General features: G+C 40.3%; 1 long non-coding RNA gene across 3 annotated transcripts in view; it reads right to left on the bottom strand.

Moving 5' to 3' along the window:
* Positions 1 to 25,062, bottom strand: part of LOC103879460 — a 138,332-nt gene that overhangs the window by 69,699 nt on the left and 43,571 nt on the right. For 2 of the 3 annotated variants that reach the window (XR_004178563.1, XR_004178565.1), the window contains 4 exons: positions 22,339 to 22,420; positions 17,487 to 17,546; positions 8,447 to 8,550; positions 7,364 to 7,443 (listed from right to left, as the gene is read on the bottom strand). This is a non-coding gene — a long non-coding RNA (uncharacterized LOC103879460). The remainder of the gene's footprint in view (positions 1 to 7,363; positions 7,444 to 8,446; positions 8,551 to 17,486; positions 17,547 to 22,338; positions 22,421 to 25,062) is intronic. The other variant, XR_004178566.1, reaches the window with a different exon arrangement.

Below are 25,062 nucleotides of genomic sequence, written 5' to 3'. Positions count from 1 at the left end.
TCAAAATAAATGATGGGAAAAATAATAGAAGTCAGGACTGTGGGTGTGTTGATGGGCAGATATTGGCAGGGAGGGACAGATGGAGGCTCGTTAGACTCCGGGTTTATCTCCATCTGCGGTTTGGCCACATAAATATGTATATTTATAAAAATCCATCCAGGTGTACACTTAAAACTTGCATTCTTTACCACATCAACGTTATTCTTCAATAACAGAGCTCACAGACGCAAACAAAATATCTCAGAAGATCACACAGGCCTTATACTGTTTTTGAATAAATAAATATTTTCGGTTTTCTTACTACTGAATATAGACAAGCCAACCATCAGAAACTTAGACTATACCACATTTACATATAGTAAAGAGGAAATTTGGCCATCATTCATTTAAATTAATTAACATAGGAGCCGGGGAGGGGCTAGAATTTGAAAGACTGTTCCCGTGTAGATTAAACATGGTGACTCGAGTCCCAGTGTTGGAGACACACCCCCGCCCAGGTGGGCAGAGTAACTGGCAGGCTTTCTGCTTCCTGACGCTCCCCCCAGGGGCATCATTACTTCAGGACTACAGAACTTGGCCCCCAGCTTTCCTGGCAGCTGCCTAGCCGCAGAGGAGCCCCGGTGCCATGTTACCGCCTAGCCGCAGAGGAGCCCCGGTGCCAGGCTACCGCCTAGCCGCAGAGGAGCCCCGGTGCCAGGCTACCGCCTAGCCGCAGAGGAGCCCCGGTGCCAGGCTACTGCCTAGCCGCAGAGGAGACCCTGGTGCCAGAGGTTATCACACTTCCAAACAGACAAAACTCTTGGTCTCAAAACAGGCCCCGAGGGATATGAGCATCCTGCATGGAGGTTCATATACCCTGGGTGTCCAGGATGGCACACTGATAAAACTCTCCTGCAGGCAGAAACTAGAGAGAATCCTTTTGGAGATCAAAAGAGAAAAAAGTGAGTTCATTGCCTCCCACTCCACACCCTGCAGCAGAACTTAACTAGGATTTGGAGACTGCTGCATGAACGGGCCCTGCATCTCAGCTCAGCTTCCCCCAACAGTCCATCATCACAGACACTCAGGGGCCACTGGAGGCAGGGGTGCAAAGGAACAACAATAATCAGTCTTTTCTGAGTACTGCCTACATGCCAGGCTCTGAGCTAAGGATTTACCTGTGTGGTCCTTTGAATTCTCACCCCAACACTACATGTCAGGTGGCATTATCTTTATATCACAGAGAAGGGGTAGAAGGGGTAGAAGCCTAGAAAGGCTACAGAAAACCAAGCCAGGATTGGAACCCAGGTCAGTCTGATCCCAAGATCTGGATTTTTCATCCTTAGAAAAAAATTTACTTTGGGGAGCTTCCTAAATGTACACATAAAAGGATGATAAATAGAGGGTCTTTGAAACTCTCATGTGTAAATGAGTATGTATGGTTTTCTGAAGAAGTAGAAACAATTGCAATATTAACTTACAATGATATAACTGTCATCAATTTGCATAGAGCATATATCTTCTTGGTTGAATTCAACAAGATAATGTAGAAGAATAAATGATATTTCCAAAAAATTTCTGGGCTTAATAAGTTGCTACATGCCTTGGGTCGAGTTAGCAGCAAACATCCTGTGAAATGGATGGAGGGGGTCTCCTCTGGAGTGCTCCCCAAGAGTCAGCACAGAGGGCAGCTGAGTGATGGAGTCTCAGAGGACCCTCATCCTGTCCCACGGGGCCTCTGAGCTGAGTGATGGAGCAGAGTGGACCCTCAGCCTGTCCCAGAGGGTTCTGAGCTGAGTGATGGAGCAGAGTGAACCCTCAGACTGTCCCATGGGGTCTCTGAGCTGAGTGATGGAGCACGGTGGACCCTTAACCTATCCCAGAGGGCTCTGAGCTGAGTGATGGAGCACGGTGGACCCTCAGCCTGTCCCAGAGGGTCTCTCAGCTGAGTGATGGAGCACAGTGGACCCTCAGACTGTCCCACGGGGTCTCTGAGCTGAGTGGAGCACGGTGGACCCTCAGCCTGTCCCAGAGGGTCTCTGAGCTGAGTGATGGAGCACAGTGGACCCTCAGACTGTCCCATAGGGTCTCTGAGCTGAGTGATGGAGCACGGTGGACCCTCAGACTGTCCCATAGGGTCTCTGAGCTGAGTGATGGAGCGAGAGTGACCCTGCATTCAGTCCACAGGCCCTGAGCTGAGTGATGGAGCACGGTGGACCTCAGACTGTCCCACAGGGTCTCTGAGCTGAGCGGAGGAGCACGTGAGTCTCAGACTGTCCCATAGGGTCTCTGAGCTGAGTATGGAGCACGGTGGACCCTGCACGAACCCGCCAGGCTCCCTGGAGCTGAGTGATGGAGCACGGTGGGACAGACTGTCCCACCTAGGGCTCTGAGCTGAGTGGTGTGCTATAGGACTCTACCATGCCACGGGGCCTGAGCTTATACAGCCAGTGGATTCTCAGCTTTTCCCATGGGGGCTCTGGGGTGAGATGACCCTTCAGAGTTGTCACCAACTGAGGCAAAGGGGCTGGACTCTATACACTCCTGCCATTAGACAGTCGCTGGCTAGGGTCTGCACACAGGAATGGGGCATAAGCTTGCACTAGGCAGCTCCCTTTCTCAGGGAAATACCTGAGCATAATTTTCTAGAACTACCATAGGAAACTGCCACAAACTTCATGACATCCTGGTCCAAAAGATATGTCCACATCCTCAACCCTGGAAACTCTGCCCTGATTTGAAAGAAGAGTCCTATGGATGTAATTAGGAATCTTGAGATGAGATTGTCCTATATTATCTGGGTGGGCACTAAATCCAATAAGAAGTGTCCTTATGAGAGACACATGGAGGAGAAACATGGAGTAAAGAGGCTGTGAAGGCAGAAGCAGAGAGTGGAGTGACAGCCACAAATCAAGATATGCTTGGAGCCACCACAAGCTGGAAGAGGGAAGGCAGTACCCTCTCCTGAAGCCTGCAGAGGGAGCCCTGCCCTGCCGCACCTGGATCGTGGACCGCTGCCATCCAGAATGACGAAAGAATACATTTCTGTGGTTTATCTTTCTAATGTAAATGTTATAACTTCCCTAGGAAACTAAGTCCTGCGAAGCACTGAGTGCTGAGCCCTGTAGGCCGCTCGCCAGAGGCTGGAGCAGGCGCTGTGGTTCTGAAAGGAGAGACCTGAGGAGTGACTCTCAGTGTCCTCCAGCCCACAGTTGCAAGTCTTCTTCAACGGGGCTCCTTTATGAAGTAGGCTCTGTCCTTTGGTGAATCCCCGTTCATACGTACCTTTCATTCAACACACGTTTATGCAGCACCTGCTACTGCCAGGGACCAGGGGAGGCTTCAGGCACGCCAGAGAGGACAGAAACAGTCACTGCCCTCAAGTAGCTCACAGAATGACAGACAAAAAAGAAACTTTCAAAAGGCCCGAAGTGTTTGGTGGAGACAAATCCTAAGAAGCATCATCTAACATAAGGAAGGGATGCAGACTGAAGGTCTGGGAGAGGAGAGTGGCTCTCTACTGCGTCCCAGGTGAGAAGAGCTGGCTGGGGAAGGGCGAGGAGTTTGGAAGACAGTTGGTCTGGGCAGCAGGAAGGATGTGTACATTAAAGACTCAGTGAGGAAGGAACTGGCTGAGAACTCCTCCCTTCCCCACCCACCTTCACGCCCCTCCCCACTTTTACCCCCCACCCTTACCCCACCCCCCACCCCCTACTGGAGCTGAGCCTAGAAACACCCATGCAGAGCTACTCTCTCCAAGTGTGGTCCTCAGCCCTGCATCACAGTCACAGGCACCTGACCAAACGTGGAGCTCCTGGCCTGACACAAGGTCCTTGTGTCTGAGAGAATTCACATCTTTCACAAACCTGTCCTGTGAGTCTCCTATGTACAAAGTTCCAAAACCACTGTTCCCAAGACCCTGTTAAGATAATAGAACCATGCACATTTTCTTTCTCTCTCTCTTTCTTTCTCTCTTTCTTTCTTTCTTTCTTTCTCTTTCCTTCTTCTCTCTCCTTTTTCTTTTTCTTTCTGTTTTCTCCTTCCTTCCTTCCTTCCTTCCTTCCTTCCTTCCTTCCTTCCTTCCTTCCTTCCTTCCTTCCTTCCTTCTTTTTCCTTCCTTCCTTCCTTTCTTCCTTCCTTCCTTCCTCCCTTCTTTCTTCTTTTCCTTCTCCACAGGACAAGTTCCATAATGTACATTTTTTATTTGTAAAAATAAATTATTTCAAACTCTCCCTATTGGTAACATAAGTACTATATAAAGAGGTGAGTAATGGATTTCAAAACAAATCTAATTTTTAAAACTTTTATTTCATGGATATACTATATGCATATATATGGATGTATAGATATATGTAATTATTTAACATTAGCCTATCTCTGAGTCTGTGTAGGTGTCCTAATTAGTTTTCACAATGAACAGATAACATCTGATGGAAATATTCTTTCTTTCTTTCTTTCTTTTTTCTAGCATTCATAGTTCAATCGCTTAGCACAAAAGTTAAAACTGGATAAACACAGGCAGGATTTGTCTGCCTCTGGCATTCCAAACCCAGCGCCATCTGTGTTGACAATAGCTTGAAGTACAGACCATCAATTGGTGCTGAAGATCTAAAAGGATTACCAGCAATAAAAGTCTCCCTGGACGGACCACCATCCTAAAAGCCGGCCACCACTCAAAGTTCATCTCATGCTTGCCTCTGAAGGTAATTGCTGCATCTGCTTCTGGAAGTAGCTGAAACCAACACACGCCTGGCTTCTATTTTGTGAATAGCAAGCCGCTTGGAGCGGGAGAGTGAAAGAGATTTGAGCACAGCCAGCCCGGAGTGCAGCCACGGGTCAGAAGTGAAGACACAAACAGCTGCTTCTTCAATAGAACCATCAGCGCTTCTCCAAGCTCCTTGCACTTGTCCACAAACTGCCAAGCAGGGGCTATTGTGTTATTTTTATGCTGTGGGAACTTTGGCCTTAAAAACAAATGGACGAGCTTAACTATGCAGTGTCAATCAAAGCTGCTGGGGTCAAGGGTGGGGGTGGGGAGAGTGTTAAAATTTTAATTAGTTTGGGTAGCTTTCTGTTTGTTGTTTTTTCACTCTAATCACTGCGGTTGACTTTGTTTAACTTAGTACATTCAGGTGAACAAAATTCCACATGTCTTTTATCACTGGGCTTCTTTTTTTTCTATTTTCTTGTGCACTGGCAGCAATCTCAGATCTTGGGTGTTGATTCACTGTCTTTTGGCAACGATGCACTGGCCCAGACTGATACCTGTGAGAATCCACCCAGTGCATTCACAGATTTCCCATAAGGAATACTTGTCAGAGCCTCAACCAAGTCAGGTACTTGGTTTTTTCCCCATGTTCTGTAACTTGTTCATTAATGATTTTGGCTCTGAAGCAAAAGAAACATAGGGAAGCAACTAAGAGTAGTAAGTGATGCCTCATTTTCTCTTTCCCAAAATAAAAGGTGATAAACCAATGAAGTATACATACGGAGAATGATGACATTGAGACTGCGGCCACGTTGGCCTAAGTTGTGATGCAGAGGACAACAGAAAAACTTTTATGGATGAGACTCAAAAAACCTCCAGAATTTCTTGCTTACCATGGAATCTGTTTCATGCTTCAACGGTTACGTGCATGAACTGTGGTTGGAAGTATGAGGACAAAGATTCACACAGCCAGGAGTGATCTGAACACCAGAAAGTTTCCCTGGAGAGCACATTCCAGGAGGACACAGAGCAAACCTTCCAGTTGTTCACAGGAAAACAGCCTCAGTCCCCAACCAGCCGGGCTTCTCAGACCCTGGCATGAAACCGCCACCTTCTATTTACAAACAACAACAACAACAACAACAAAACATATAAAGACAAAAACGAGTGCAATAACAGGAAAGGAAACTTTCTTAGCCCTGTGAGATAAGTGCAAAATCGGCCTTTACAAATGAGAAGGAAGCTGCATTCAGGGTGTCTGAGGAAATCTGCACAAAGGTCATCTATGACAATATTTAGGTATTGACATGATGCACCTAAAAATGAATGAAAATAATATCTAGGTTTTAAAAAGCCCACATGAGCCAAATAGCAGTACCTAAGACAATTGTTTAATTTTTTTCCAAAGTATAAACTCCAAAATCAATCGAGCAGTTTGATGTTAGCTAATAGAAGAGAATAGTGAGAGAGTTTTAAACAGGGAAATCTAGCATGTGGAGCTCTAGGTACAAACAAGGGGAGGAAAGACAAAAGGAGTTTATTCCAAAAAAGGTCTAAAAATGTATCGTCCTCAATCTCCAACTGCCCCTCAAACACAGCTACATCGTCAGGAGCCCACGGTGGTTAGCAAGAAGATAACTTCCCATTTAAAGTACCTGCTATGAAAAAAATTATAAAACTAAACGGCCAACAATAAAAAGCTGATGAAGTACACTATAATGTAAATGATGGAAGAACAATGAAATTAGAAAATATTCTCATTATAGTATGTAAAGAGAAATGACGGAACAGAATCCTGTTTTGAAAGCCACTGCAATAGGCAGATGTGTATAGAGCTACTTAAAGAGCTCTGTTTGCACAGAAAAGGAGCTGAAATTAGCCAAACCCAAATGTTCACAGTAGTTATTACTGGATGATGAGATCACGGATAACTGTTATTTTCTTCTTTGCATTTTTCTTTGTTTTTTTTTTTCAAACTTTCTAAAGAGAATATGTATCTGCTTTTAAATCAAATAGTATTTTTTAAAATTTGAACTAATTTCATTTTCCCAAATCAAAACCTTAGGCTATTACAATATTCCTTTAGAAATGATCTATTTTATTAATGCCAGACTTTTTATCCTATAGTTTTCAGATGAACATTAGATTAATGTACATAATTACTATTATGTATTAATAAGCAGTTGCTTTACTGATAATGCAATTGTTTAACGGAATTATTAATGAAATTATTTCCTATAAGAAGGATTATGTTACTATTTCTATGACTCAACTTGTGACTTATTGAAGGTTAACAGAGGATTAGAAGGAATAAAAAATGTAACATGTTCCTCATGGACAATATTGGAACAGTTTTCATTTCCACGTTGAAGTGAACACTCCAATGTGCACACGTACAGACACATCCAAAGTTCCAAAAATTTCAGTCATCTCTCAAAACTTATATATATTCAAAGATACGAGCCTTAAAACCATCACAGATGCAACATGCATAGGAAATAAATATGAATTTTCTGTTGTTATTAACAATGACTCATTCTGAAAAGCCAAAAGAATTTTTTTCAAATGCAATTTAATCATACGTAACGCCTTGTTACCTTACCTTGACAAATAATAAATGCAAAAATATAAACCCAAGGGGCATGTTTATGAAATGCAGAGCCACAAGTCACCCACCAGACTGGTATGAAGAAACGAGATTTTCAAAATGCGTTCCATTTAAACAATTGTAGGATACATCGCAGCATCAAGGACAACTGAAAAACAACAACAAAAAAAATACAGCCTCTCTCTCCTGCTCACACACGCAGCCTTACTTTATTTCAAATATTTCCCTGTTTCCCTTTGCCAAGATACTGCTTTGGAAAAAGAGTGCTTTGAAAAAGGCAGCCACTGCAAGTAAGATGAAATCCTTTATATGGCCTATCTGTTAATATCCTCATATCGTATGTTCTTTATCAGTTTTGTTTTAATTACATATTCAATACTGATTTCGAATGACAATTCCACTTCCACACAGAAATACTCTTATTTCCAATACTCCAAACAATAACCAAGCTGGTTTCTTCTCTCCATTACTCCACCTTGATTCCTTCCTATTTTTCATTGTGACACACACAAAAGACCGTTAATATCCTTGCTACAAATTGACTCTTAGTTACATTTCTCTTCAGTTAATAGCCTGGAGTAGGCAGGCATGAGACCATAAAAATATAATCTTTAATCTTAAGGACTTCCCGTCCAGGAAGGCTCAGGGCAGACCAAATGGCACCAAGTGAGCAGCCTGACCTGAGGTGCTCCCGGCGTGAATAAACAACCCTGATTAAGAGTTACATTCTGCTAGGGACATTCTCAATGTTTCTGGGACAGAAACAGCCATCTTGCCTACACTGAAATTTCAGTTTGTCTCCCCTGGAATAAAATAAAGCTTGTTCACAGGGTGAATGCGCCAGAGTGTGGCATTTCCTTTCCTGGGTTAGAGAAACACAATAATTCTGTTATGGTCCTTCCCACTTGCACGCAGAAACGACCAAAAAAAAAAAAAAAAGAAAGAAAGAAAAGAAAAGAAAAAAATGAGGGGAGGTGCGAAGCAGTTTGATTTAGACCCAGCTGTTAGTTTTTCTTGCAGCTCCAGTGTCCTGAACATTTGCCTGGTTGCATCCCCCTTTGCTTTTCAAAGCTCTTACAATGTCCCTCTGTGTCACAATGGAAGCCGCGCAGCCTCAGCCACAGCTGATGAGCTCCTGCATCTTATCATACCTTTTGAAATCACGCCAATCTAGCACTTCACACTTTCTTCAGCTTCTCACTCTGGATTCTCTCCTTTGCCCATGAGAAACACATACTCTTCTGAAAACAATGGGCTGTAAAATGAGAAAAGTTAAGAATCAGCATTAATTTCTCATAAATTTAATTTCCAATTTCCCACCAGTCTGAGTTCTGGTCCAAACTCTCACACACACATCCTGTGGGAAATGCTTGTTCATGTCCGTAGAACTAACCTAACACTCGGTTGGTTTTTCTCCTTGGTGGAAAGAAATACTATAATTCAGCAGAAGAACTGTCCAAGGAGGTTGTTAGAAATGAGTAGATCTATTATAATTTCTTTTTTTATCCTGACTGGGTGCAGGAAGGCAGATATACTTATCTATAGAAAATGCATATGAATATTTTTCCTTTTTTGAATATGTTTTTCATGCTAATTTGCAGTAGCGTGGGAAGAGCGTATTAAAACTATATTTTTACCATTCTGCAGAAAGACGTAGTAAAGACATTTAAAAGAAAGCATGATAATATGAAATAGTTGTTCATGAGACATCATCTGAAAGTGTTTTACTCATTTTGATACAACAGAGAAAAACAAGAAAGAACAGCCTAGAAATAAGTTGCTGTCATTGGAGGGTCAGATTCAGTATGAACCCCTTATTTTAGACTTCTTAGTCTCAAACTCACGTTAAGGAGACGTTTTACTCATCACAGTGGTATATGCTATTTCTATTAGTTTGAACATTTTTCCTTACTTTTATGATGAAAAATAAATGGGTAATGCTGAACTCTAAGAAATAAAAATATCTTCTTTTAAAATGTGATTCCTTTAATATTTCTGTCTTCCCATCTTTTCCAGTCATATGGTATGAGTAACATTTCTTAATCAGATGTCATTTTTCAGATCTACGAGCATAAGTACGCTTTCTTCTATAATATCTCTACTAGGACAGCTCAGGTATACCATGTATAATGTTTCTGGTATCATATCACATTTGGTAAGCACAGATTCTATAACTGATCATAAAAAATTGATAGCAACTTTGATGATACAACATAAACTTGTAGTTGGAAAATAAAAGATATAAAGTGACTTATTTTTTTAAATAAATACAATCTTGCTAATGTCTATATGTCCTAGAACAAAAAAAACCATGAAAAATTAGTTTCTGTTGTTTGTATTAATAGTAACATAAGTTAAAAACAAGTAGTGTGAGTAGAGAGAACCTGGGACAGTAACTGGGAGCCCTGGGTTTCCACCTCGACGAGGCCAGCATGACTGAAACAAATCATGCCGCTTCTCTGGGTCTTAATTTCCTCCTCTGTGAATCTTTTCTAGGGTGTACAAGACCCAAGCTAGACCCCAAGGCCAACTCTCCTATGGTACACCTGGCGCAGTTTCAATGACTTTTCTTGTACTCCCTAGTTAATCCTCCCAGAAACTCACGAGGTAGGCACAATCGGACAAGGACATGGTGGCATAGAGGGGCTAAGGCAGGCTCTGATGTAGCAGAGCTTTGATTCAAACCCAGGCCAGCTGCAATGTCTGAGGTGCTGGCTGCTGTACTGCATCGCCTTTTATTCTACAGCTATAGCTCGCATTTGAAAGAGATTAAGAAAAGGCATCATTGGCCAGAAGAGACCATAAGGCTCTTTTACAAATCAAGGAGACTCACTCTGCAAGCCATACCCTCATTTGACCATAGTGAGTGTGGTCAAATGGGTGAGTTTGGTCCTGTTATTGTGTCTGGAGGCTGCCTGGGTGCAGGTAGAGTCTCTCAGGGGCAACAAGAAGTTTGAGTGGCCAGGTTCCACTATCTCATCCTCAGTCTTTTCATTTCAGAAACTGATTAAACAATAAAAATATATAGGATGGCCAGAGGTGATTATACATCTAATAGCACATTCACACTTGGAAGATTGACAGTGAATTGTTCCACAAACCCTAGAAACAGTTGACATCTACAAGGGAGCCAAGTCTTCCAAGTACCCACAAGATCCTACCCCCTTATCTAGGACATGGCTCTCCCCCTTTCAGTGGCACTTAAGAAGTCAAATTATTTCTCCATAGCTTATATAATACATTAATCTAAACAGAAGTAAGAGAAATGTTTGGAAGATGGTGTTTGATCTAAGCTGTGGAAGGGCCCAATGAATGTCCCAACTCTCTGGAGACTGGAGGGTAATGAAACTGCTTTTCTTTTTCCTTTCTTTCTTTTTTTTTTTTTTTTTTTTGAGACGGAGTCTTGCTCTGCCGCCCAGGCTGGAGTGCAGTGGTGTGATCTTGGCTCACTGCAAGCTCTGCCTCCCGGGTTCACGCCATTCTCCTGCCTCAGCCTCCCGAGTAGCTGGGACTACAGGCGCCTGCCACCACACCTGGCTAATTTTTTTTTTTTTTTTTTTAGTAGAAACGGGGTTTCACCGTGTCAGCCAGGATGGTCTCGATCTCCTGACCTCGTGATCCACCCGCCTCAGCCTCCCAAAGTACTGGGATTACAGGCGTGAGCTACTGAGCCCGGCCGAAACTGCCTTTCAAAAATCTTGATGGTGAAACAAATCTGACCTGACCAACTCTATCTTGCTTCTGACCTCCAAGTTGCCTTTGTTCTTTTGTGGGCGTAGGCTATGAAAGTTACAGTTTAACTTTGAAACCAAGATGATAACAGCCTCTTCCAAAAACAAACCCCCTCCTTGCTTGGGAATTAGGCTTTTGTAGAACTAACAAATTCATCGTAAGATTGGAAATTATGGCTCAGAAGTCATGCAGCCAGAGGCCATAATATTCCTAACCTCCCCAGTGGCTCCTGTGGATAAAATTGCCATTGTAAAACCTAAGATTGGTGTTCAAGGTATTTTTTAGACCCTGCCTTCTGATGGACCAACTGATGCCACCCAGGTGGGTAAACTGGTTCATCGGGTCTTGTGGCTCCCATCCAGGGACTGACAGTGCAAAAAGACAGCTTTGATTCCTTATGCTTTTAACTCCGCCCCAGCCAATCAGCACACCCCATTCCCTACCTCCCTGCCCACCAAACTATCCTTAAAAAACTCTAGCCTCTGAATTTGCAGGGACACTTATCTGAGTAGTAATAAAACTTTTGTTTTCCATTTAAATGGATCTGTGTTTATCAAAGGTTTTTCTATTGCAATAACGCTGTCTCAGTAAACTGGCTTTTCTGGACAGCGGGCAAGATGAACCCATTGGGTGATAACCATCTTGTTCCTCCAAGGCTGAGGTTATGCTTTAACCTGGGGCAGGAGGGGCATGAATGATCTTTGCTCCCTTAGCCCTCTCCTTCTAAGCTGATCATCCTCTTTTTACCCATGGATTCCTTCTGGTTTTGTTTGCAGATCCTCAGGGACCTTAATTAAACTGGCACTAAGTTGCTAAGTGTGGACACCACTTTCCCCTGTGAGGTGTTTTTTTTTTTTTTTTTTTTGATGGATTCAGCTCTAGGTCTAGGACCACCCAAGGTCAGAGCCCCCAGTAACCTGTAACACGGTGCACGTACAATAAGTACACAGGACATCCCTGTTATTTTCTCTTGCCATTCAAATTTTCTGTTTCTGCAGTGGATTTCACCATCTTCTAGAAGATTTAAACAACAGATATTTTTAAAAAAAGATTAGTAACTTAATGCATCTCATATTTTATCGGAATTAGTAAACAAACGGTAACAATCACAGCTGTGATGCACAGCAGGATCCCCAGGCGAATCTCAAAACACTTGATGTTTCCCAGCGGACTCCTGCCTGTTCTTCTTAAAGGTACAAAGTCACAGACTTTAAAAGAGGCCTACTTGTGGTCTACCATTTGTGTGTGTGTGTGTGTTGGGTTGCGGGGGGGTTGTAGAGTGAGTGTCTATAACCCAAACTTCTTATTTTCATCAATCCATGTTTCTTTTCAAACATTTCAAAATAGTGAGACAGACGCCCATTTTGCTTTCAAATACCTTTTATACAAAATTTTGTCTATTCTAAGCTTGGATATATCATTTGTTTGTGCTCCTTTTAGACAATTAGGATAATTGCTTGAAGATTTAGGAATTGATATAGCAGTGCAATTGCATTATTTTATATGTTCAGCCATATCTCTTTCTAAAATAGTCACACTGCGTCTGAGATCTATTGGGAGTGCATGCCCCTTCTTTCTGTATCACATGGTAGCTCTCCAAACTAATACAATGACCTGCTCTTAGTGACAAAGGACCCGATGACTTTTTCAGAAGAGAGTGGACTCCAGATATGCTGTTCCTGCCCAATGATTCTGACCTGGCATCATCCTGTCATGATGATAAATTGTATGTACAATTTATAGTTGGAGCAGATGGGAGAGTGTAGGTTATTAAAATCTAAAGCTGTCTCCTGAACAAAAAGAGAATTGTTTATCTTTCAATGAAACATAGATTTCTTACAGAGGAAATTGTGACTATTCCAGTTTTCATAAATAAAGCAATTATGCAAGTTAGAGACACCTAGGCTAAAATAGAATAAAGATTGTTTCTAAATGATGTAATTTACTAAGTTCATTGAATGCCTGTTAGCATCCAGTAATACAAAAATTTACCAGAAAATATGCTGTAATAATAATCAATATTTCTCTTTCCATTAAATACCTAATTTCTGGGCAAGAGCCTTATGTCACGTTACCTAAGCTCAAGCATATAGAGAGGCTGTTTTTAGATGTGCTGTACAATGTCAAGAAGGAGATGGAATACATTTTGGCTTGAAAAAAACTAATTATAATCAGAAATTTACTAATTTTCAAAGGTATTCAAAAACTCAGATTTTAAAAGGTAAGCCCATAGATGAGGGAAAAAGAATGTAAAAGCTCAAATAAACTCCCATGTCAATTGGCCTTAGGGTTTTATTTCAGCTACAGCTTAACCCAAATCAAGGGCTTTCAGATCCAAATGTATTGACTTATTCACTTACTCTTAATTCAGTGACTAGTGATTGAGATCTAGGCATATTATGGAAACTTCTGGAAAAGTATCACTAACCATGTTATTGATCTCAAAAGTCACCTCAGTTACAGAATTCCCTCCAGGGAATTAGGTGTACTTTTGGTGAAGCTGAATGGCATTATTCACCTCCATTGAGCAGATGGCCTGAGGAAGGCATCCATTAAAAATGTACATCTACGTATTACCCTACTCTGTGTTGAACATTTTTCACTCATTGTCACTTTACCTCCATAATTCTGAGAAGTAGCAGGTGTCATTGCTACACTTCACAATGCATCAACTTGCAACTTAAGCAAAGAATACTTTCCCAATGTCATAGTAATATCAGGAGGCAGGACTGGGACTTCAACTCAAGCTTGGCTGGCCCCCAAGTCCTCTTCTCATCTCTTCGCACCACTGTCTTCAAGGGAAAAGGATGAAGCTCTCCACCTAGGCCATAACACAACCCAAACCTCTGAATTTTTACGGAAGAATGTACGCAGAAGGATTACAGAAGAATGTTCCACTTAATGTTGGTGTACAGTTTTCTTTAATGACTGAGCAGTGGATGCATTTGGTTTTTAGAAAATCTAACTGCAAATTCCTGTGGGCCAGCTCTTGCCAGAACTTACCATCCAATACTTGAAGGGACAATCTAAGGCGCATTTGACTCACACATTCTTCTAGATTTTCCAAGCCTTATTACTTAATAATCACATCATCCAAAAACCAAGCAATTAGATTACATTATTTTCACTTTTTTTCATAAAATTTATCACACAGGTTGAAATTTAATGTAATGTCCTGGGATTTGAGGGGATGGTATGAAAGACATTCATTAGAATAATTTTCACTCACTTAACAAATTTTTAGTAAGTGCTTCCCTATGCCAGCCCTGCCCCTGAAATAGAAAGTTGAGCAAAAGCAGATTTGGTTTCTACTCTTATAACACTTACATTCCCTTAGTTCAAAACACAGATAATAATCACACACACATTACTATTATAATAACTACTTAGATGGAGGGAAACATGATGTTCTGATGATGACTAATAATAGCCTTTGATTTAAGTAGGAAATTCTGCAAAACCATGGTTGAAATGACCCAGCAGAATATATTTTTGTTAGGATCCATGTATGAAGCATACTTTGTAGAATTAAGTCAATTAAAAATAGGTTTCACTACTTTGCTTTGTCCTTTTTTCTTTTCATCTGACACCAAGGACCAAATCTAATCTAATCCAATCTAATCCTTCTTTTAAAAAAACATATTTCCAGAGGCTTAAAGTTAAATTTGTGCCTGAGCATTATTAAGATACAACTCACTCTTTCTTCATTATTTTAATGTAACTGTGGTCTCTTTGTATTTTTAATTACTTCACTTTAGGTACGCTTTAACATTTAATATGCCTCAAACTTTCTGGGAAAATTGACAAGTATAAGTAAAAAATAAATAATTAGTAAATTATTTGTTTTTAATTGTCAGTTGATTTTTTTTTTTTTTTTTTTACTGTAACCCTAGTTACCCTTAATTAAAAGCTGCAAATTCCTTTAGGGTTTTGAAAAGATTTCAAAAAGGCATGAATGAGTGACTTCTTAGTAAACTCCAGGGCTGCAGACATCTTGAAATTACCAAGTCCAAAGGGCTTAAATATTCTTCATGAGGAGAAAAAAAAGCAAAACTTTACAATAACCTACCTTTCACTTTTCAACTCTTATTCTTTATACTACAAGGGATAGAACTTGGAATAAAAAAGCCTATCCTTTTCATCATGTTCCACTTTACACTAGAACAGTGCAATCTCATCAGAGTAAATGACTTAGTTCTACCCTGTACACCCAGACTTAGGTAGGCGAGGAGGGAAACCAAGTTCCCAGAAGCCCAGGGCGCCTCTACTGGTGGATGAGGAGGGCACTGAGAAAGCGGCATCAACATCAACATCTTCCAAACAGAGACCACCAGATGGACAGCCAACGCCAAGAGGCACACACACACACCTTCAGTCACTCATCCTTAGAAAAGTGTCCTCTTAGGGGATGCTTAAGACATATTCTTTCAGAGTTACATTAATCACACTTGGGGGAAGTATGAGATTTGGTGTCTGCCTGTTCACTAGCTACCTTTACCAGGGAAATATTTTATTTACCATATTAATTACCTTTTTGATTTTTCCCCTCACCAGTGTATTTTTAATTTTTTTACACCTTGGCCTTAAATAATCTGATATCCTTATGCAGTGACCTTTTGCTGACTTTATGGAATATGCTGATTAAAGAAAAATTTCTTTTCCTTACATGACAAAAATACTTAAAAAACATTTCCTGTGCTTGGGAGAGACTCTATTTCAAAATTCAACATTCCAATAGATCCCATTTTTCAATTTTTGCTTTTGTTGCAATTGATTTTGGCGATTTAATGCATGCTGGGCTTCATACCTAGGTAATGGGTTGATATGTATAGCAAAACACCAGGGCACATGTTTACCTATGTAACAAACCTGTACATCCTGCTCATATACCCTAGAACTAAAAACAAGAAGTAAAAAAAAAATTCAAATACACAAAACTACAAGGGATTTTTTTCAATCTTTCTTGAAATTAAAAGGCTGCTTATAAAAGTTCAAGGTCCCTTGAATAAGGCCAGGAATGTTTTGACAGTTGCAAACTGTCTAATTCCTACATTCTCCTACCTTGTTAAAATTATGTTTTGGTCACTGAGTTGGACCACTGAGAATGTGCTCCCATTAATCTAGGGGAGCATGGATGATGCTCTATCAATGAATAATTCAGACACAGATATGGCTTGAATGTTTACATGGAACTGCAATGGAAACATTTTATTTAAGTAAACTACTTCCATTACAACCAGATTTTATTGTGTCACAAAACAGATGATTATCCCTCTAATTTCATTTCTGTGTTGGATGTATGTGGAGGCTATTTTGAAAAACGAACTGGTCATACGGTGATCCAGTTACAATAATGTGAACTTGGTCACACTGATAACTTACTCAAGTAGTCTTTTTTGTATAATTATTTATGTTGTACATACATTTTTCATGGTTGTGAAAGCTTGAAAACTGCAAAGTGAAATTCTTATTGTTCATTTATCTGTTAAACATTAGAATAAGGAATTAAGACTAAAGTATATTCAGATTGGGAGCAATTAATAAGTAGCAATGCTTTCACTATTCCAATTTTAGTACAACTTTTCTAAACAAAATTAAACAAACAAAGAAACCAATTTACACCAACTCTAGCTTGGGAGCTTAGTTTCAGCAGTACTGGGAAGACTTCCACTTTTCTAATATTCATTGGCCACAGCTACTTACAGGTAGGTTATCATATCAGTGAATTCACTAGAAAAGCGAGACATAGTCCCTTATATATTATCTAACTTTACTTCCTTTCTTTCAGGTTATGTGAGTTTCTCCCCTTCACTCAGTGAAAAAAAAAACATCACTTTTGCTTCCAAATGTAGCCATACTTTATAATCAGTTATATACTTTAACAGATACAAAGAAGTAGTCATGTGATTGTCAGGGGTTAAAATTTCCACTCCACCCCTAAACAGCAGGACACCAATAATTAACGAAATTGGTCCTCCATGTCTGTGTTCATGGTGACTTGAAATTAGCTGAAAGGTTTCAGAGGCCCGTGGACCAAGCCCCAGGACCAGTGCTTGGGATAATGTTAGTAAAAATACTCCCAGGTGAACATTTCTTCAGGTTTTAACTTCTCTGTAAGAAAGTACATGGTGCCTGAAAGTTTTCTACTTGTGAGTTTCTATCTGCTGCATTTGAGTTGCTTGTTGTGTTCCAGGAAAGTCAAGCTAATCTGATGAACAATTTTCTTTCTCAACTCTTCAGTCTTCATTAATATGATTCTAGCATCATACGCATTGCTAGGTGACATTAGAGAAATGAAATAAGAATTCTAGGCAAAGCTTGTACTAGCAGAATCATGGAATTGCTTACCCATGGATCAACTTTTAAAAAATGGATCCTAGAGAAAATAAGTAGACAGAAGTAATAATGGTAGAAAAAGATGGAGAAAAGGTGCCTGTGAGAATAATGTGAGAAACTCACCTATGATAACTCAAAGTTTCCTTGTTTTTATCTTCAATATGAAGGTCCCATCAAGTCAATCTAAGAAAATGAAAATCATTTTAAATGAATGAAAGATAATACTTTTAGAAAAGAATAATATCAAAAGGTAAATGAGAAAAATAAAATCAAACAACCGTAAAGACAAAATAAAAGGAGTTATGATGAATAACAAATAGTTGAGAAAGCATCATGGTGACAAAATGGTGAGAGCAGAGGACTGCCCAGGAAACCATCCTTCCACACACCCCCACTTTGCCAGGTGAGAGTTCCTCTTCTTCTCAAGGATAGCAACAGAGTTTCAAAGAGGCAGCAGTAGCAGTTCATTGGTGATCTGTTTTGGAATAATCCTTCCAATATGTCACTGTTCATGTCTACTTGTCAGATTGTCTCACTTTTAATACTTTCTAACCTTTTTTGTTTTAAATGCATACTTTGGCATCAAATTTTTTAAATTGTGACACCATAAGTAGGTTTTAACTATTAAACCTTTCCAAAATGAGTTTTCCGAGGGGAGAGGCACTGATTACTCTGGTTTGGCAAATCCTCCTTTTAAAAAATATTTGTTTTCAAATAAGGTCTGACCTGATTGAAAAGTACCATTACCAGAACTGAAACAGTCATATTTCTGTAAAAACCCAAAGAGCAAATGAAGATATATTTGTGGGGAAGAAAGGCTTTTACTTAAGAATGTTTCCTAGTTTATTGTAAGTGGTTATAAATACTTGCTTAAAGTTCACTTAGAGCTACCTAAGAACAACTCTGAGCTTCGGTTAAGCACAGTGAGTGTTGTTCACTAATAACAGTAAAATAATTTGTATTCTGGTTGTGCCTAGTATTTGTTAGTTGTCAAAGTTAAACAAGAAGGCATCAGCCCTTGGTGACCATAGAATGTAAACGAATGGACTGAGAGAAATGCTCTTTTTTTTTTTTTTTTTTTTTTTTTGAGACGGAGTCTTGCTCTGTGCCCCAGGCTGGAGTGCAGTGGCGCGATCTCAGCTCACTGCAAGCTCCGCCCCCCAGGTTCACGCCATTCTCCTGCCTCAGCCTCCCGAGTAGCTGGGACTACAGGCGCCCGCCACCACGCCCGGCTAGTTTTTTGTATTTTTTTAGTAGAGACGGGGTTTCACCGTGTTAGCCAGGATGGTCTCGATCTCCTGACCTCGTGATCCGCCCGTCTTGGCCTCCCAAAGTGCTGGGATTACAGGCTTGAGCCACTGCACCTGGCTTGTGTTTTGTTTTTTAGAGACAGAGTCTTGCTCTGTTGCCCAGGCTGGAGTGCAGTGGCCGGATCTCAGCTCACTGCAAGCTCCGCCCCCCAGGTTCACGCCATTCTCCTGCCTCAGCCTCCCGAGTAGCTGGGACTACAGGCGCCCGCCACCACGCCCGGCTAGTTTTTTGTATTTTTTTTAGTAGAGACGGGGTTTCACGGTGTTAGCCAGGATGGTCTCGATCTCCTGACCTTGTGATCCGCCCGCCTCGGCCTCCCAAAGTGCTGGGATTACAGGCTTGAGCCACCGCGCCCAGCCGAAATGCTCTATTCTTATTAAAAAACTGGAGAGATTGGAAATTCATACAAAGATCAGAGGCTCCTTTTTCTTTCTTTAGTGAGTTAATAAGCATTTATTAAACACAATGCTACAGAAAGCTACAAGTACATTGCATTCCGTGGGTTTAGGAAGTGGATGGTGGTCATGCCTTAGGAATGGATGTGAAGGTATGTAAACTTGTTTTCACAAGAAAATTAAAAAGAGGGACTAAAGAATAAGCAGTATAACCAGTGTAAGACAAAACGTCACATTTTCTGATGTGAAGGCTCTATTTGAAGAACGCCAACTGAAGATTGAGGTAATTCTATAGATTTTTCATGCATGACAACTATGCCTTTGTGTGACATATTTTAGTCATTGGCTTGGGCTTGTGTGGGTAGTGCAATGCCAACATGCCTCTTAAGCTCTTAAGTTTTTACTTCCACAGGCCATCCTATTTCTTTAGCCACTCTTTTTTTCTTTTCTTTCTTTTTTTTTGAGACAGAGTTTTGCTCTTGTCGCCCAGGCTGGGGTGCAATGGCACAATCTCAGCTCACTACAACCTCCGCCTCCCAGGTTCAAGTGATTCTCCTGCCTCAGGTTCCCTAGTAGCTGGGATTACAGGTGCCCACTACCACGCTTGGCTAATTTTTGTATTTTTAGTAGAGTCAGGGTTTTGCCATGTTGGCCAGGCTGGACTTGAACTCCTGACCTCAGGTGATCCGCCCACCCCAGCCTTCCAAAGTGCTGGGATTACAGGCTTGAGCCACTACGCCTGACCTCTTTGGCCGCTTTTATGGTGCTTCTCTAAAATGGTATTTAAAAGAAGGAAAACAAATTGGCACATGCACTTGTTGGTGAAGACACGTAATCATCTTAGAAATGTGAAGTTTTAATTCTGGCTGATAAATCAGAAGATTCAGTGCTATGAGAAGTTGGGAATCACTGAGGCTTTTGAGAGTTGGGAGAAACAACACAGAGATAAACTCGTGACTTTATTTAAATAAAAAGTGCTACTGAGCAGAGCCTTGACCTTTGCAAAAGTCCTAGAGCAAGAGAATTGAGTCTAATAGAAATGGATGGCTTGGTTACATTAAGGAAAGGCTGACAGAAATGGCTTTAATTATTCTTCCTAGGTATTACTCTGCAGGCATTTTGCCAAGTATATTTTCAAAGAGAAAACGCAAACATAAAAATAAGATGCAAATGGCTCCCAAGTGTACTAGTATGTCTTAAAGAAATTTTATGGGGTTTTATTCTGCTTTTAAATTTGCTACTTGTCCTTAAAGCCATCATGTTTTTCAAAACTCTCTTAAGGTTGAACAGTTAAAATTCCCTCAGCTTTAAACCAGGCTGTCTGCATTTGGCTAAATAATTTTTTCCCTTGTTTTGTGATTTTTACCATCAACTTAAACTCTAAAGTTCAATGTCAAATGGAACAACTGGACTCTCATCATAGGATCTGTGAAAACTGAAGTGCAAACATGAGCTATAGATATGATTTCAAACTGGGTTATAAAGAAAAGATAGGGAATGTAACACACTTCAGTGTCAAGAGTATCTATTTAGGAAATGGAGCCGTTTTTATTTTTAAATCTTTTTTAAATGTCAAAAATGCTGTGGGTGTGTAGAGTGTGATTATTGACAGCTGTTTTTGTTTTTGATAATGTGTCAGCATTTGGTTCCTGTTTACCTAAATCAAGGAAGATAAGGTTTCTTGTGAAGGCTGCCATGGATGTTTACATAACATACCTCATGATTCTGGAAATGAGTACTGCTTCCTGCTCAAGACTGAAAAGAAGAAATGGGATATGTAGTGTTCATACACACTAAAATAACTGCCACAGGTATGACGGACAAGGCCTTAAGTTACACAGCAAATATCATTTCTACCTTCCCACCTGCCTTCAAGTAGTATCAAGTTATTTACTGTTTTGTTAACTTATCATGTGTTTTTGCCTCTTCCTCTTGTCTAGAATATCATTTTTTCTCTTTTCTCTCCAAATGACGAGCATCCATTCATCTTCAAAGTCCTGATTTCAATGCCACTTCTGAAAGATTTTCCCCAACTGTGCCAAGCAGAAAAAATGATCTCCTTCTCTGCATTTCTATAGCATTTTATAAACACTCACTTTTTAACAAGCATTATGTGTAGCAGAATTAAATGTTTATGTGTGAGATTCCTGTCCTAGCCCCTGCATTCTCCAAGGGTGCAGCCCTTGACTTCTTCCTCATTACCTCCCTGGAAACCAGTGGCACAGAAACGGACACACAGGGGTCATTCAACACTTTTTTGTTGGATGAATGGGTGAATAAATGAATGAGTCCATTAGTCAGAACCAATGCTATTTAGTTCACCTTGTATCAGAATTAAGTCACAACCCAAGGATCTTAGGGGATTCTTATGCAGGAGGCAAGATTTGATAATCCCCTTTAAGAATAACCTGACCTAAAGAATATCTAAAATCTTTTTCAACTCGATATTCTATGCATTTATTAATTTTAGGGATCTAAGTGGTAAACCATTTCTATCATTCTTTTGTCCATGCATGATATAGGATATGTGAAGGATAATGGAGTCGTGGAATATCTGGACATATTTCTCTCTTTACTGCATTTTCCAAATGTAGCCTAGATGTTAGTGAAACAAACTAAGCTCTCTGTGCTGCAAAACTATGTTGTACTGCCAGATGTCGAGTCCTTTCCTCTCTACTTCATACACCAAGCATCATAATGTAGCCATTCTTCTCTGCTTATCTCTCCCTCTCTGCCCCACACACTGAACGCTGGATGATTCGTAACAGCTTTTCGTAACCTCCGCTCTGGGAGATTCAACTTTATGTTGACTTTGGTTGTATCGTGAACTGCGTTCTTCAAGATCATCTGTAGTTTTCAAGTGAAGCACTTCATTGCTGTTTCCTTACTAAGCAGATTTTGACATTTGTACAGGAAAAGAGGATCGCTACCAAAATAGCATCTCCACGGAGAAAGGAAATTCACTTGGAGGTAAACATAGTAACTGTTTAAAGATAAGGAAGATGATCATCAACACATTCTTGAGAATAATAGAAATCTTAGCAGAGCACTGCCATTCCACCAGTTCCCCCAAATGGTATTTTCTCTTCCAGCAGTGGAGATTAGTATTGCTATGAAAGCGTATTTATCCAGAAATTTCTCTACAAGCAGTAGAAACTGTACTCTCATAGATGCAACCTGACTGGCCAGACAGAAAACATTTTCCTCTATTGTAAGAAAGTGTAGGCTCTCTGTGTAAGGATTATCTTTGCATTCAGTCTTTTACTTACTTAATAAACTTTTTCCGTGCTAGTCTCTCCATACAAAGTGTTGCAGCTTCTCAAGAATTCTTCTCAGGTCTGGAGTGAAGATCTTATAAAAAGCATATTGGGAATGTTCAGAACAGGACCGAGCATAAAAACAGTTTCTACATTTCCTACCACACATGGACCATATCAGCTGTGGTAAGAGTAAGTGTTGGCGCTAGCATATAAGCCCTCTTTCTTAAAAAAAAAAAAAATAGTGAAGTCATCTTTTGTACATTGTGCCAACTACTAGGAAGTTTTCATTCGAAATATAACTTTAGTTTCTGCTTTCAAAGAACTGCAACATTAACAAATTGCAAGAGTAATATAAAAATATTTAAATAATGATCAAGATGAAAGCAAAGGGTAGATTAATTACCTATAGGGTAGGAGGAAACTGGTTTTTCACAAGACGTGCATAACTCAACATTCGTTACTTTGAATTCTAACTCTGACATTCATTAGCAATTTATTTTTCTTAATCTCAGCTCTTTTTATCTTTAAAGTATTCACAGAGTTGCTCTAAAGATAAGAACTAAAATACTTAGCAGCAAGTCATAACTACTTTTATAAGCAGAAAAGACTTCACGAATGAGATATCATTTGAGTTCATCCTTAAACGATGTTAGAAGCCAGATAAATATAAAGAAGTGGGGAATGTTTCCACGTGAATCACATCATGAAGACTCAGAGGCCACTCTGCTTACCTTGTTCAAAATGTAGTCTCAAAGTTGTACCTTAGCTGGGTTTAAAATCCTCAAAATTTATTTTCCCCCATATGAAGCATCACTTGAAATCTATCAACCAAGTACAATATAAGAAATTCCCTCTCTGCTTTCTTTGCTTTAGTGGACTCATTACTCTGGCTGAGTTCTAATCCCAGTTTAGTTGAAGCCTCTGTGGGGCTTCTCTCTGTAGTTCCTCACTCCAGATGCCATGAGGATTAACCAATCAATTTGAAACACCTTGTAAAAACACATGAGGCCTACTAATTCGTTTCTGGATTAGTTCCTGTTCAATCCACATTTGTACTGTGACAGGTTTTCACTGCCTGTACGATGGTGGCATGCCTGACCCAGAACTCTGAGGCGTGTTTACCTGCTTGTCTTGCCTCATTTTAATACTGCAAAAGCAGCAAAAAACCAAAAAAACAAAATAACCCGTACTTCCAAATTCTACTCAAGCAAGAGACTTCCTAGGGTAAGGTTGCTGTGGGGCTCTGTGTGGACCAATTTAATATTGCCTTGCTTCCAATTAGTCCCCCTTACGGAGATGTTGCCAAATTCTCTAAGCCATACAAAAAACACTAAAATTGCAGTGAGAATTAGACTTCGCTGGTTTACTAATCATCACGTCCAGAAAAGCCCAGGGGTTCTCTTTCTAATTTTTTTTTTTTCATGAGAAGAAAGTGTAAGCAATCATGTCTGTCTATCTTAGAGAACTCCCAGCTATGGCACCAGAGAAGGCCGAGCTCATTAGAGCTGCTGCCTGGCCCGAACCAGCTTCCCATGGACCACACTGTAAGAAATACCATCCCAGGGCTCTGCAATATGAGCTTTTCCCAACTGGGAATCAGCCGCACACACTTTTCCACAGATCCTTCAACTCGAAACAAGACTGAATGTGACACACGAGTACACGCAGCAGGCCAGGCAGGGGGAGGGGAGCTGCCAAAACGGATCCTTTTGTCAAATACGTTTTCCCTGCCCAAATGTGTGTACTTCCAGTTACCAAGTAACAAGATGCAATCACATTTGCATTTCTTTTCTAATGTTAGCTGCTAATAGGAATAAAGTTGGCCATCTTCTAGAAATACTTTTCTTGCAGAAAAACTTTTCTGCGGTAAGAGCTGAAAAAAAGCCCTGATTATTGTGTTTAAAAAAAAAAGAAAGAAAATGAAGAATAGATTCGACCTTAAAGAAGCATTCCATATTTACTGAAGAAACTGCATTTCCAAGATGTAGCAGAGTAGTGATAATTTGTGCTATAACCTGCAAATGCAATCTATCACAGATAGCCAATCAACCTACTTTTTCTCACTGTCCCTTAGCTGTGCTATACAATATAGCTAAATAAGTCAATGCTGACAATATGTTAGGATTTTATCCTCTAAAAATACTTCTTTCAAGATCTATTTCCAATATACATAAACTTTAACTTAGTAAAACACATGAGAGTTACCATTCCCATGATAACACCCTATTTACTAATACTGACACACAATAATAACTATTCACAAAACTTTGTGCATGGACACCAAAGACACAGCTTTTGAGATAAAGTTTTGAAATCAAAACACAGTCAACAAATTTCAAAGAGCCAGCCCTGGTTGAAGAACAAAAAAAGGTGCCTCAAAGCTGCTGATGAGGAATTACACCTCAAAAAATCCAGAAGAAACTCAGAGTGGTGACACTGACCGGGCTCTCTTTTTATTTTTATTATTTTTAGAGAACAGACTGTGCCCGCAAAGTCGCTAGCTTGGAATCCAGCTCAGGCCGCACTGAGCCCGCACTCTCTCACGACTCAGAACTCCACACCATGAAACAGGACTTATCTCACATCTCCACCACCTGCCTGGGTCAGAGCTCCCCTTTGAAGAGGTTTCAAAGGAAAACAAGATAAGAAGCACCTTTTCAGAAAAAAAATCCTTCCGACAGAGCGCTGTGATGTGAGAGTGAAGTGCCAGGCTGCTGGTATCTTCCGGAAAGT

The sequence above is a fragment of the Papio anubis genome, chromosome 15 (assembly GCF_008728515.1).
Source record: "Papio anubis isolate 15944 chromosome 15, Panubis1.0, whole genome shotgun sequence".
NCBI lineage: Eukaryota > Metazoa > Chordata > Mammalia > Primates > Cercopithecidae > Papio > Papio anubis.
This window is presented reverse-complemented; position numbering and strand designations above follow the sequence as displayed.